Source organism: Protomyctophum parallelum, assembly GCF_964188405.1.
Source record: "Protomyctophum parallelum genome assembly, chromosome: 17".
NCBI classification, from domain to species: domain Eukaryota; kingdom Metazoa; phylum Chordata; class Actinopteri; order Myctophiformes; family Myctophidae; genus Protomyctophum; species Protomyctophum parallelum.
In genome coordinates, this window is record NC_139719.1 from 5,891,072 (window position 1) to 5,906,234 (window position 15,163).

At 43.2% G+C, this 15,163-nt stretch overlaps 1 protein-coding gene and 1 long non-coding RNA gene across 3 annotated transcripts in view; one reads left to right on the top strand and one right to left on the bottom strand.

Annotated features, from left to right (window-relative positions):
• Positions 1-15,163, bottom strand: part of LOC310874920 (leucine-rich glioma-inactivated protein 1-like) — a 429,872-nt gene that overhangs the window by 328,078 nt on the left and 86,631 nt on the right. The window lies entirely within an intron of this gene.
• LOC310875076 lies at positions 7,626-10,784 on the top strand. Of its 2 annotated transcripts, XR_014570609.1 has the most exons (4): positions 7,626-7,744; positions 8,354-8,512; positions 9,201-9,270; positions 9,655-10,784. It is a non-coding gene; the product is annotated as an uncharacterized lncRNA (long non-coding RNA). The 2 variants fall into 2 exon arrangements; XR_014570610.1 differs by lacking the exon at positions 9,655-10,784 and having other exon boundaries at positions 9,201-9,436.

The following is a 15,163-nucleotide window of genomic DNA, read 5'->3' on the forward strand; positions in this document are numbered from 1 at the left end:
GCAGGGGGAGAGTAGGAAGGGGAGGGGCCAGGCAAGGGCAGGGGGCGGGGCCAGGCAGGGGGAGAGTAGGAAGGGGAGGGGCCAGGCAAGGGGAGGGGGAGGGGGAGGGGTCAGGCAGGGGGAAGGGGAGGGGCCAGGCAGGGGGAGGGGCCAGGCAGGGGGAGAGTAGGAAGGGGAGGGGCCAGGCAGGGAAGGGGGAGGGGCCAGTCAGGGGGAGAGTAGGAAGGGGAGGGGCCAGGCAGGGGGAGAGTAGGAAGGGGAGGGGCCAGGCAAGGGGAGGGGGAGGGGCCAGGCGGGGGGGGGTCAGGCAGGGAGGGGGGAGGGGCCAGGGGGGGGAGGGGCCGGGGGGCAGGCAGGGAAGGGGGAGGGGCCAGGGGGGGGGGGGAGGGGGGCAGACAGGGAAGGGGGAGGGGTCAGGCAGGGGGAGGGGCCAGGCAGGGAAGGGGGAGGGGGAGGGGCCAGGCGGGGGGGGCAGTCAGGGAAGGGGAGGGGTCAGGCAGGGAAGGGGGAGGGGCCAGGCACGCACGCACGCACGCACGCACGCACGCACGCACGCACGCACGCACGCACGCACGCACACAGGGGGGAGGGGCCAGGCAGGGAAGGGGGAGGGGCCAGGCGGGGGGAGGGGGAGGGGCCAGGAAGGGGGAGGGGCCAGGCAGGGGGAAGGGGAGGGGCCAGGCAGGGAAGGGGGAGGGGGGCTGGGGACAGGAAGTAAGCTATTACACCCACTTCCTGACGTCCTAGAGAGACGGGACCACCACCGTTGCAATCGGGGCAAAAAAGTGAGTCTGGGGAACCCGCTCCCGTTGCTCAAAGACACTCCTAGGGTCTAGGGTCAAGGGTTGACCTTTGAAAGGCTTCGTTTCGGGCCTTGTGCTTTTAAAAATCTATAAAATATTCAGATAAAATCCTGTCTCTACAAACAAGACTGTTTCTGAATGTTTGAAGCATGCCGAATCCAATGGAATGGGTTTCGTAGCCCTACGACATTGCCAACTCTCCGCCAAATCAAAAGAGACACGTTTTTTTAGCCCCAAAAGCTCAATTAATTAAATAATTTTTCAAACACCACTTTTTCCGACTCACTTTTTCCAGCTGGATCTAATGGAATTAGTCCCGTTGAAAAAAAATGTTTTGTTATTTGTCTAACCACTTTAACGCTTATAAGTCAAAAACCCTTATATATTACGGGCCCATCTTTTAGTATGTTATATAGCTTGTCAAGACGAACAATCTGATATGTGGTTCATATGTGGTTCTCCACACACGGTCGTGTAATTCCTAACCCTAGGGTTACACTTTGAGGCGCGATAGCTCCTCCCACAAACGTCGAAAATGGGCGTGCCTTGCATCCACGCGTAGCTATCGATTAGACGAACGTGCTGATATGTGTCTCCCCGCGCACGGATGTGTGGTTCTCAAATTTTAAAATTTCAATTCCCCCTTCAATACACTGTCAGCTTCACCATGTCTATAAGGCTTCCGCTTTACACATGATAGTTGGAAAACTTTTGCTACGGGTGTCGCACGACAATGGCGGACATATCAGAGCGAAGATCTCGAAAAACTGAACACGCCCATGTAAATTACTTGGCTGACGGACTTATCGTTCTCGAGCTATCGCGCGTTGAAAACTAACCAATTAACTAGCCAATTAAGATAACCGTAAGTCCCTGTGCTGGGAAACACATATCAGCGTGTTCGGCTCGTCGTGCTGAGTCCGAAAATGGTCTCGGTTTTTTCCAGAAGGTTTCGGGGGGCTGGGGACAGGAAGTAGCCGTTTACACCCACTTCCTGACGTCGTAGAGAGATGAGACCACCACCATTGGAATCGGGGCAAAAAAGTAAGTGGGAATACATGCCCCTTGATTAGAAAAAATAATAGGAAATATCTTCTTTTTGGATGCATTGGTGCCATTTTTACAAACTTTGGCGCCCTTTTTCACCACTTTCCCAACGTCAGACAGTCTCGTCGTTGATATATTCGGATTCAGCGGGAAAAAGTGAGTCTAGAAAGGTATTTTAAAAAGAAAATGCACAACACTCCCTGTAGTTTAACCGTTAGCGCCACCTTTAGGCCCTTTCCCAAAGTCGTTTTGTTTCAAACAAGACATACTTTTGTTCAGAAGGTGAAGCTGAATCTGAGGAACCCACTCCCGTCGCTCAAAGACACTCCTAAGGTCTAGGGTCAAGGTGTGGCCTTAGACAGGCTTCGTATGCGGCCTCCCAGCTCTAAAATCAATAACATATTCAGAAAAAATCCTGTTTCCACAAACAATACTGTTTCTGAATGTTTGAAGCATGCCGAATCCAATGGAAGGGGTCTCTAAGCTCTACGGCACTTCTAACTATCCACAAAATCAAAAGAGACACGTTTTTTCAGCCCCAAAAGCTCAAATAATTTATTTATTTTTCAAACACCACTTTTTCTGACTCACTTTTTCCAGCTGGATTTAATGGAATTGGTCCCGTTGAAAGAAAATGTTTCGTTATTTGTCTAACCTCTCTAAGGCTTCTAAGCTACTGGATATTAAGGGCCCATACAAACTTTGGCGCCCTTTTTCACCACTTTCCTGAGGTCAGACAGTCTCGTCATTGCAATATTCTGATTCAGCGTAAGAAAGTGAGTCTAGAGAGGTACCTTTTAAAAAAAATAGCAGATCTACAAGCTCATAGTGCGAGTGGCGCGCTACGAGCTTGTAGGTCTGCTATTTTTGAAAAACACACACACACACACACACACACACACACACACACACACACACACACACACACACACACACACACAGACAGACAGACAGACAGACAGACAGACAGACAGACAGACAGACAGACAGACAGACAGACAGACAGACAGACAGACAGACAGACAGACAGACAGACAGACAGACAGACAGACAGACAGACAGACAGACAGGCAGACAGACAGACAGACGCATGCACATATAGTAGGCTATTCTTTATTCAATTGTATGCATTGCAATTATTTGAAAACAAGACTTTTCAGAAAACCGTGTATTCATATTAGATGTTAAATAATTGGATGGCCAAAACAAATTTATGTTTTATGTTTTACTTTTGGCTGTCTGCTAATCACAAGGTAATTTTCTGCCTGTAGCACTTTGAGATTTGTTTCAATTGTAAAGTGCGTTATAAATACAATTTATTATTATTATTATTATTATAAAATATCTCATATTGCTTTCTCTAGCCCCCCCCCTCTCTGTGTCTGTGTAACCCGGTTGGGTATATAATATTTTTTGGTTTCATGTTTTCTGTTTAAAAACGTTTTTGTTACTTCATAACTCATTTTTTAGGAGTTTGTTTTGTCTTGTTTTAAAAGAAAGCACTCATGGGGTTAACATTCTGTCTGGAACAGGGGGAGTGTGCTGCTGACGGACCGGCAGGAAGTGAACACCAGAGAGGATGTTGTTACTCCATAGGAGGAGGGTGGCTGTAGCAAAGCAGTGATTCAGATAAACTGTGTCTTATATTCTCTAGTCTGCATTGCACAAACCTGCATGCACATGCTGTGTCTCCAGAGAGTTTACACAACAATCAGAGAGGACAGTCATCATGTTTGGAGAAGCAACTGAATGTCTCCACGGAATGCAGTGACAGTGACTGACTGCTTTGTGTTGACATGCTAACGCTAATGCTAACGCTAGCTCAGTGAGGTTAGTGGGATGAGAGGAGACTGTCTGTCTGTCTGTCTGTCTGTCTGTCTGTCTGTCTGTCTGTCTGTAGGATAATGCATCTCACAGGTCTGTCTGTTTGATTTTTTAAAAAGATTTTTCAATAGCTAAAGCACAACAAAAGGGGTTCCCCATTGTAGCTCTGCTATTTTTGAAAAACCTAAGACACTTTTAGAATCTGATCTCAGGTCAGAATGGGTAATTAATGAAACTGTCAGGATGTAGAGGACATTTTTAGAATCTGATCTCAGGTCAGAATGGGTTAAGCTGTATGCCTCACTGTGTGGAGTCTGGAATCATTATTTTGTGTAAGGCAACATCAAGGCTTGACTTAAACATTACTTTCCCAACTTTGTAAAACAAAATGTAACAAACACAGATATAAATGCACTGAATGATTTATTAAATAACTGTGCAACAATTAGACCAGGTTAATGTGTGAGCAGGCTAGCCTGGCTGCATTCCACATGTTATACTGTCAATACTACACTGCTGTGTCACAGAGGAGGTAGAGTTGTTTTCATACTGTAATTAACAAGGAGAGCAGCGGTTGTAAAAAAGCTCATCAGAGAAAACGATGGATTGTGAATTTGTTTTTTAAATCATTCTGACCTGAGATCAGATTCATACGAGGTTTCCACTGGGACACACACACTGGTCTGATGAACCCATTCTGACCTGAGATCAGATTGTAGAAATGTCAGACGTTCTTCGATTCTTTCAAAAATAGCAGACCTACAAGCTCGTATCGCGCCACTCGGTGGCGCGCTACGAGCTTGTAGATCGGCTATTTTTCAATAGCCGATCTACAAGCTCGTATCGCGCCACCGAGTGGCGCGATACGAGCTTGTAGGTCTGCTGTCTGTCTGTCTGTCTGTCTGTGTGTGTGTGTGTGTGTGTGATTCTTTTTTTAATAGCAGACTTACAAGCTCGTAGCGCGCCACCGAGTGGCGCGCTACGAGCTTGTAGGTCTGCTATCTGTCTGTCTGTCTGCTGCTATGGTGCACGTTGGCTCATTTAGTGTATGGTGGTTCTCAAACCTTTTTAAATTCAAGGGCCCCCATAACTCTTAGAGGTACCATACCCATTTGGAAACCACTCAAGGACACTTTGAGACCCACTGGTGTAGCAGAGGGTTTCCAGTGAGCCAACATGCACAATAGCAGCACTCAAGACACTCTTTGTCTTGTTGGTTGATAAAGTACTCCTGATAAAGTACTCCTGATAAAGTACTCCTGACTGTAACGTAGCTTCTCTGCTCTCCTCTCCTGTACAGCGGTGAAGTTTGGTCGAATGTCCAAGAAGCAGCGAGACAGCCTCTACGCGGAGGTCCAGAAACACAGGCTTCAACAAGCACAAGCACGGGGTCAGGCGGCCCACCTCCTGCACTCCCACCCTGGCCTGAGCGGCCAGACGCCCGGGGAGGCGTCGCCTCTCTCCGCCCAGTATGGCCTCTCCGCTACGGGCCTCACGGAGCTCCACCATGAGCTGGGAGGATATCTGGAGCAGCGCTCCCCTGGGGAAGGTTCAGCATCCTCCAAGGTCTGTCATTTGTCATGTGGATCCCTTTAATGGTAATTTGGAATGTTTTGTTTTTGTTTTTATTTTAAACCATGGTGTGAAATTATGCACCATTCACAACCAGTTTACTACGGAGCCTGTGAATGGCCATGAATTCAAAATATATTTTATCTTGTACGTACAAGATAATATCTCGTCCGTACAAGATATTATCTCGTATGTACAAGATAAAATATATTTTGAATGCATGGCCATTCAGGGGCTCCGTAGTTTTCAGTTCAACAGCATTTTATTAATTATTCAAGTTTCACCGTATTTCTTTTAGGTTGGGATGTGTTAAAACACCTTGAGGGCCCGGCCCTATTTAATCCATTAATAAAATGTGCCCATCGTCAGCAAGCGCCTCTAGGCTGTAGAGCGATGCGATCAGTTTTCATATAGCACTAATTTGAGATTATCAATCTCCGTCTCGGGGCACATGACCGTGCACTTGAACTTGACGGTCATGGGCCCCGATGGTGTTAATTGTGCCCCAATATTTCCCCGAATGAATGAGGTATTTGGTATCGGCATAATACTTTTACGGTTCAGTTTTCCATAGCTTTACTTGATTGGCGCAAAAGATGTGTCTTGGATCGTAATTGCATTAAGCCAAGCCAAGCCAAGCCAAGGAACGTCAGGTTACGTTTTGAGCACTATAACCCCCTGTGCCAGGACGTCAATAGAAACGCTGGCACCTGGTCTGCGTTTCTATTGTAATGTACTGGCATGGATTGTGTTTTAACCCATTTTGCGCGGGCACCCCTTTTGGTGTTAGCATTACGTTCTGCTTTAGCTATTGAAAAATACTACTACCCTTGTAGGTCTGCTACTTTTTTGAAAAATCGAAGAGCGACTGACATAGAAACATAGCTTTTTCAGAAAACTGTCAGGATGTAGAAGACATTTTTAGAATCTGATCTCAGGTCAGAATGGGTTAATAAAATGTAGGCTTTAGCACTAAATCATTGATCAGCATTAGTCTATCAAATGTACCGTAGGTCCTGGTTCACTTATTTGACTGACTGCTGTATATAAACGCCACACTGATGCTTTTCAAAGTGGGGGGGGCAGCCAGGGTGTGCAAGAGATAAGGAGCCAATTAGAAAAAGGCTCCAATAAGCCGTCGCTGCGTGACGTGTCGAGACGTTGTAGATCGGCTATTTTCAACATTTCTTTCTCCTACTTTTTATGGTTATTTCTTTAAACCATTCTGACCTGAGATCAGATTCATACGAGGTTTCCACTGGACACACACTGGTCTGATGAACCCATTCTGACCTGAGATCAGATTCATACGAGGATTCCACTGGACACACACTGGTCTGATGAACCCATTCTGACCTGAGATCAGATTCATACGAGGTTTCCACTGGACACACACTGGTCTGATGAACCCATTCTGACCTGAGATCAGATTCTAGAAATGTCAGTTGCTCTTCGATTTTTCAAAAATAGCAGACCTACAAGCTCGTAGCGCGCCACTCGGTGGCGCGCTACGAGCTTGTAGATCTGCTATTTTTCAATAGCTAAAGCATAACATGATGCTAACACCAAAATGGGTTCCCGTTCAGAATGGATTAATATGTTATTACCGTACATAATAATAATAATAATAATAATACATAAATAAAAAATACTTGGGCAAATTAGTAGCCCATACCTTTGCAGGATCAAGTGTGCATAATTTGCAATGTTTTCACCCCATTCTTAACTGGTTTGTTGTTAAACAAGTGCGAGGTAGCCTAGGATAATTTAGTCTTCGGTGACATCATGTTTTAGAGACATTTGGTCGTGTGTATGCGTGCGTGTGTTTGTGTGTGCGTGCGTGCGCTCCAGCCTTGAGGCCTCATCCTGTTTAGCCTGTTCTTAGTAGTAAAGTCAGATTGATTGATTGAAATATTTATTAACAGTTTGTAGGATTTACAGTACATTTTAAGCACAAACTCAATACAAAGACTGTTAACTGTGAGTGGACGACCCAATTAAGCATTACACTTGTTTACAACAGGGTCCACATTGTTCAATTCATCAAAGGAGGTTAAAACAAACCGAGACTGGATACACGACTGGAGACAATGTTTACACTTTACTCTAAAGATGTCTTACTACATTTTCAGACAAAAATAAATAATAAATGCATTCTATTAAATTGTATTGTTGAGATGCACTGTGACGAGTAGATATGATTTACCTCGGTGGTACAGCTTTGTTCTGTTTTACCTTTACCTTCCTATATCTTGTTAATGAGAAATGTGGCCTCGGTGACCTAAGTGCTGTTTTGTTGTGAACAGGCTTGGCCGCACTGAACGCACTGGCAGGTATGGCTCCTCCTCTGAGCAGTCACATGATGACTCGGAGAGTCGCGAGAGACGCGACAGGGACCAGGAACGCAGTCACGACTCGCGGCGCTCCGGAGAGGACCGACAGGACAGGCGGAGTGACCGCCACGAAGGAGAACGCCGCAGCACCGAGACAGTCCGGAGGTAATGTCACTGGGAATAATATCACTAATCATTAAGCCATTCTGACCTGAGATCAGATTCTAAACATGTCTATTACATCCTGACAGTTTCATTATTAACCCCATTCTGACCTGAGATCAGATTCTAAAAGTGTCTTCAATTAAAAAAAAATAGCAGACCTACAAGCTCATATCGCACCACTCAGTGGCGCGATATGAGCTTGTAGGTCTGCTATTTTTCAATAGCTAAAGCACGACATGATGCCAACACCAAAATGGGTTAAGCCTGTCAGCAACATGACATTTAACTTAATTGTCATCCAAGTAATTGCGATTAATGATTTATTTTGTGTGTTTTTGACATTGAACATATAAATACAAATTAAATTTGCAGAGATGGAGACAAAACTGTGCAGAGATGGCAAATAACAAGTTACTGAGATATTTAATAATGATACTTAATAATGAGACACAGCATCGTCATGAGCTTGTGGATCTGTTTTAAATGTATGTTTGAAAGAGTCTATTATCTTCAATATGCCATTATGTAATTGGGACAGGCCCAGTGTCGTCAAGTGTAGCTTTGTTTTGATTACATGTTGATTAATTGCCCCGTGCCCACTGCCCACAGCCACGAGGGAGGAAACGGCGGAACAGCGATCGATCAGAAGATGGTTATCACTCTGACGGAGACTTCCCCGAGCAAGATTACAGGAGAGAGCAAGGGGACGACAAGAAGAGCAAGACCATCATGCTCTGGGGTCTGTCACTTCACGCCACAGAGGACCATGTAAGGCTTTCTACATCACTAATCCATTCTGACCTGAGATCAGATTCTAAAAATGTTCTTCTACATCCTGACAGTTTTCTGAAAAAGCTATGTTTCTATGTCAGTCGATTTTTCAAAAATAGCAAGCTCGTATCGCGCCACTCGGTGGCGCGATACGAGCTTGTAGATCTGCTATTTTTCAATAGCTAAAGCATAACATGATGCTAACACCAAAAGGGGTTCCCGCCCAAAATGGGTTAAACCCCAGAGGGGTTTAGGGGGGAAATCCGCAACATCAGAGTTGGAAGTTGAACCGGAGACCAATTGGGTCTCCATTAACCCACTGAGCGCTGTTCAGAGGTGGACAGCCGCTGCCCCTACCGGTGGGGGCAATGGGGCTTAATGCGTTTAGCAGACGCTCTTATCCAGAGCGACTAAAACGATTGCGGATAATCAGAATATGCAAAGTTACGCGTGAACAACAAGGTAAATAATAGAGGGAACTGTGATACCAGTTGCACAATGAACCTAGCATAATGGAAAGGTCAAAGATATGTTAAAGCTTAATGTGCGCACGGCTTTTAGGAGCTGTAGACTCTTTAAGTAACATTCAAAGATTGTGGATTCATTGTCTGGTTTGAGAAACTACTTGTTTATTTAATTTTATTCATTTACAGGTCTAACTTTTAATGTTTGTCTTGTGTTTTAGATTTGAGCTGCCATGGACCAGCTTGAAGGCCCCCAGCCAGTGGATGTCAGGCTGATGAAGAAGAAGACAGGTGAGAACCATGTGTACCATAGGGCCATTCCTTCCCCCAGTCTTTGACCATAGGGCCAATCTGCTTCCGTTTTCAGACCCGTTTTGCCATAGCAACTGAGAATTACTTTTCATGATACGAATGGCTTAAAGAAAACATAAGAAATGTAACATTTAAATGTGGATCTAAGAGGTAAGGGAGGCACACTTTTTTGGTTGAATGTGGTTCTTGCTGTGGCATTCAGGAATTTATTTTTCTTTTCTTTTCTTGCTGTGGTAAAAAACCTAAATGGCCCGTTTTACTAAACAGGGCCTGGGTGGTGAAGCAGTTTGTGACAGTTTGCATAATATTGCCCATGGACTCTGACTAACACGCCTCCCGTCTATATCTGAATGCTGTCCCTAGGTATAAGCCGTGGTTTCGCCTTTGTGGACTTTTATCACTTGCAAGATGCTACCCGATGGATGGAGGCCAATCAGGTTGCTTCATAATCGCCAAGTCTAGTTTTTGGAACGATAACAAAAAATGCAACCAAAAAAAGTATCAAGAGACCTGAGATCAGATTCACACAAGGTTTCCACTGGACACACACTGGTCTGATGAACCCATTCTGACCTGAGTTCAGATTTTAAAAAATGTCAGTCGTTCTTCGATTTTTCAAAAATAGCAGACCTACAAGCTAAATTCCTAAATCTGTAGAGCCTGCACGCCCCATCTAAGGATTTGGTGCCTTGGCCCAGGGGAACCCCCATATATGTTTGGGAACCAGTATAGATTTAGATCTGCTTTTATGTCTCACTGCTGCAAAAGCATACACATTTATGTTCTAGAATGGCTCAAAACCTCAGCATATCAACGCTGTCAGGTGTTAACCTTGTATTTATATAATATCTCATCCTTTTGGTGTTTTTTCATAAATTCATGCCCTATTTTATAGTGTCAGATCTATAATCTATAACAGAAATAACAGATATAAGCTTGTGAGGTCCTAGATTTGAAAAAATGTTCATGCATGTCACCTTTAATGACATGCACAAAATATGGTCACTAGCTAGTTGAGAGTGGCAATGTAGGCATATGTGTGTTTTATACATTTTTAACCAATGAATAAGTATTAAGAGTTTGTTGTGACTAAATAATAACTTCATTGGATCCATTGTAACACGTAGGTCATTCTTTTCCATTTCCTGAATAGTAACGGTTTTGAACATGCAAGGTTTCCACTCGACAGCGACAATATGTTGGAACTGTGTGTATGCCCATTCGGTGGCGCGCTATGAGCTTGTAGATCTGCTATTTTTCAATAGCTAAAGCATAACATAATGCTGACACCAAAAGGGGTTCCCGCCCAAAATGGGTCAAGCCCTTGAACCGGGAGTGGCACAGGATAAGTTGGCCACCACTAATATTGTCTCTCTATCCATGTATCGTGCTGTTGGAGCTAGAAACTTAGTCAGTCCGGATACCTTGTTTATGTTAAATGGAACACATGTTGTACACTCTCAGAGTTATGGGGGTCCTCGTACACTCTCAGAGTTATCTCACCCTCGCAAATAAAACATTTGAGAACCAATGGTAGCTTATAGCTGATTGATTTGATTGATTGAAATATTTTTTAACAGTTTGCAGAATTACAGTACATTTCAAGCACAAACTAAATACAAAGACAAAGTTAACTGTGAGTGGACGACCCAATTAATTCATCAAAACATTTAGAGACGTACATCGTGGTTGAAAAAAACTAAAGTTGTCCTTTAATTAAATACATGCACATGCGTATGGATGGTAAAACCACTCCCCCTGCTCCAACCTTGTGATTGGTCTAGTTTTCGCCACCTGTGTCCTGTGTTAAGGCCACAGAGTTATAGAATGGTTAAGGCACCTGTGTATGGTTTCCCGGTATTAACTCTATTTATTTTGAACCCTTCCTTGTGTTCCCTGCTAGTTTTTAGATGTTATTTATGTGCCAGTCATGTAACCTTGTGTGTTTCTGGAGAATAAATCAGTGTTTGACCTGCTCTGCTCCTGCCTGTCTGTTCTGCTTTTGGGTCCCACTATCTTGAGTTGCCCCATCAGCCAGGACACATATAGAGGTAGTTAGAACCCAATTCTATTGAGGTACTTTGCATTCAGTGTACATTTATTTTATGGAAGACGCTGTGTCTATCTTTAAAAGTACAGAATCTCTATCTATGTAATATGTAGCCTACATAATGTATGTGCATGTTCTAACAGTTCTAGTACAAATTCTAATGCTGCTACTTACCTCCACAACTACTAGCCAGTAGCGTAGATTCAACTTGTGGTGTTGTATGTCTGTTTGTTTAAACAAATCTTTCACAGGAATGGGAATAAGCCATATAAAAGCTGCAGCCTGATGCCTATACTGACCTCATACAAAGTGGTGGAAAGTAACTAAGTACATTTAAGTACTATACAAGTACAATTATTCTGTTATTCTACCAGGGCCTAGTACTGCTGGTTTGCAACCCTACCAGGACCTTTGCTGGTTTTCTATCCTACCAGGACCCGTTTTCTATCAAAGGAGGACCTCTAGTGTTGCTAAATGTTATTGAATTCATCTGTTGACAAAAAACTGTTGCAGATTTCATATTGAAAAAAAAGAAAATATAAATATACAACAATAAACCAATTAAAAATATTATTGATATTGATATATTGATTGATATAATGTTAGGAGATGAAATTTATTTATTTTCAATTGTCATTTACATCCAACAATAACCCTTATTGAACTTGATGATGTGGTTCTCTGACTGCAGTGATTTACACATTGTCTGAAGTCAGCTGACATGGTCAGATAACGATTTAAATGATACAATTTACAATGTGGCATGTAGATAATTTCAAAACATCAAACAAAAAGCAAGATGGCAGTACAGAAAATCACAGGTCTGCAACAACACGGCACGTTGGCATAACGTCAGCATGTTCATGTGGATACTAAACTCATTTATTTATCTCTTCCCAACAGCTAGAATGTGTAACAAAGGTGGCTTTTGAGGGCCGTTTTGAGGTGGGGGGCATCTTTTATGTGCTTTGGGAGTGAATAATGCATTCCACAAACAGCAAAAACACCTTTAATCACCTCCGTTTTGTTCCTGTGAATATCAAATTGGTTGGTTGGCATTCATTCATATTCAGGAATATGGGGATTTGTCACAGAATGAGCCCAACTTTCTGTCGGTTCTGTGGTTGTTGACGCAGGGCAGTGGATGATGTTGCCACTCTGTGTACCAACAGAGACCTTTTGTACCTGTGTTGGGTGAAGTCAAGGTCTCTCAGCTAAAACTGTGACACATTCACCATAAGTCTCGTGGGAACCTTATCCATAAAGAAACAGATTACATGAGAAAGTAGCCAATATCTTTGTACAATGAAAACAGAGACACTTGTGTCCTTGCACTTGGTAGTCAGCTGACATTGCCAGATAAAGATTGAAATGACCTGTTACAAATTTAGGTCATGAAGAGCAATTCAAAACATCAAACAAAAAGCAACATAGCAGTACACAAAACAAACTGGACACTAAACTAATTTTTACCTTTATCTGTAATAGAAATTATAATAAAGGTGGCTTTTGAGGGCAGTTTTGAAGGATGTGGGGCTCTTTGATGGGCATTCCACAAACAGCAACTGAAAATGTCTTATCACCTCTGGTATTTCCAGTCGGTTGGCCGGAACTCCACCGCACCTGAGTCACAGTGGACAGGGACACACTGGCGGAGTAGGTGGGATAGGTAGGGGGAGCTAGGTTGTATATTTCTTTGATTCTTTGCTTGGCCTGGAATGGAAGGAAGCCAATTGAAGGTTGGAGATGTCGAGCTGTTTTTGTGATCAGATTCTTCTGCTCCTTAGTTTATGATCTGGAAACAGAACAAGAGAAAGGCAATATTATGTAATAATCCAATGAATAGACCATTCTGTAATAATGAACGGTAATCTAACACAAGAAAATTGGGAGACGTGAAAGAGGCTTAGTGGCACTGAATATTGGAGTCCACGTATAGGTTTGAGTACATGTATAGTATAATGATATATGGCTTCAAAGCGTTCCTTTATGAGATCACTTTATGTATATCAGTTATGGATCTTATATTACTGACCTGGTCAATCCAGTCAATGTAGGCAGAGACGCGTGTGAAGACAGTGGGCTTCTTGGACTGATTGCAGAACCCAAAGCTAGTGACACCGTGCACGACATGGGTGCTGTTAACCTCACAGTTCAGAGGGGCCCCAGAATCTCCCTACATGAAGGCAGACAGAAAGAAAACGTTTTATTTATTCACAAGGGTCCAGCAACTGAATAAGTATAGCAGCGTTTACTTTTTACTTTGATCCTTTTATATATTTTCCTGTATCCCAGTATAATTCACAGATTAAATTTGCAGCCATACAGTAAACTACTCTTAACCCATTCTGACCTGAGATCAGATTCTAAAAATGTCTATTACATCCTGACAGTTTCATTATTAACCCATTCAGACCTGAGATCAGATTCTAAGAGTGTCTTCGATTTAAAAAAAAATAGCAGACCTACAAGCTCGTATCGCGCCACTCGGTGGCGCGATATGAGCTTGTAGATCTGCTATTTTTAAATAGCTAAAGCATAACATGATGCTAACACCAAAATGGGTTCCCGTTCAGAATGGGTTAACCCATTCTGACATGAGATCAGATTCTAAAAATGTCTATTACATCCTGACAGTTTCATTATTAACCCATTCTGACATGAGATCAGATTCTAAAAATGTCTATTACATCCTGACCAGGGGGGCAGTCAGCCAGATATTTCGTGAAGCCTCATTTTAAATCGGTAGTTCATATAATGGCCTGTTGTGGCGCTGGACTGGACCCAAAAAGCCCCATAGCTCCATAGAGGCCCATGTATTTTGGCCCAACTTCACCTAGACTGTATTACCTTAATAAACATGGTCATGAATACTTTCTTCTTCCAGTCACTAGTTTAAAGTCTCATTTCTAATGTCATAATATTCTTTTTGGAAAAGTATGGTCCCATTAATAAAAAAAATGACCATAAAGAAAAAAAAACATCGCGTATGTTCTGAGGGGCGTGGCTACCGTTACAGTCTATGATCGGGATTCCCCTCCCACTCGAGTCAAAATAAAAACCAACGGAGAAGAAGGGGGGAAGTCCCGCCTCGTTGTCTGGGCAGCCAATGGCCAGCTGGTCCAAAACGGAGCCAGCCAATGGCCAGCTGGTACCAAACGGATCTAGAAAGATGGCGACTTACATCAGGAATTACCATATTATTACAGGCTTCATTTTACGTTCATGTTAGACCCGGCGAACGCTTTGTCCATATTTTTTACAGTCTATGATCCTGACAGTTTCATTATTAACCCATTCTGACCTGAGATCAGATTCTAAGAGTGTCTTCGATTTAAAAAAAAAATAGCAGACCTACAAGCTCGTATCGCGCCACTCGGTGGCGCGATATGAGCTTGTAGATCTGCTATTTTTAAATAGCTAAAGCATAACATGATGCTAACACCAAAATGGGTTCCCGTTCAGAATGGGTTAACCCATTCTGACATGAGATCAGATTCTAAAAATGTCTATTACATCCTGACAGTTTCATTATTAACCCATTCTGACCTGAGATCAGATTCTAAGAGTGTCTTCGATTAAAAAAAAAATAGCAGACCTACAAGCTCATATCGCGCCACTCGGTGGCGCGATATGAGCTTGTAGATCTGCTATTTTTAAATAGCTAAAGCATAAGATGATGCTAACACCAAAATGGGTTCCCGTTCAGAATGGGTTAAGAGTGCAGATGGACCCATATCCATGTGTTCATGTGTACATTAACCCGTGAGGGTCCATTTGGTTCCAAACTATCACTAATTTTCCTTTCTTTTCCTTTCCTTT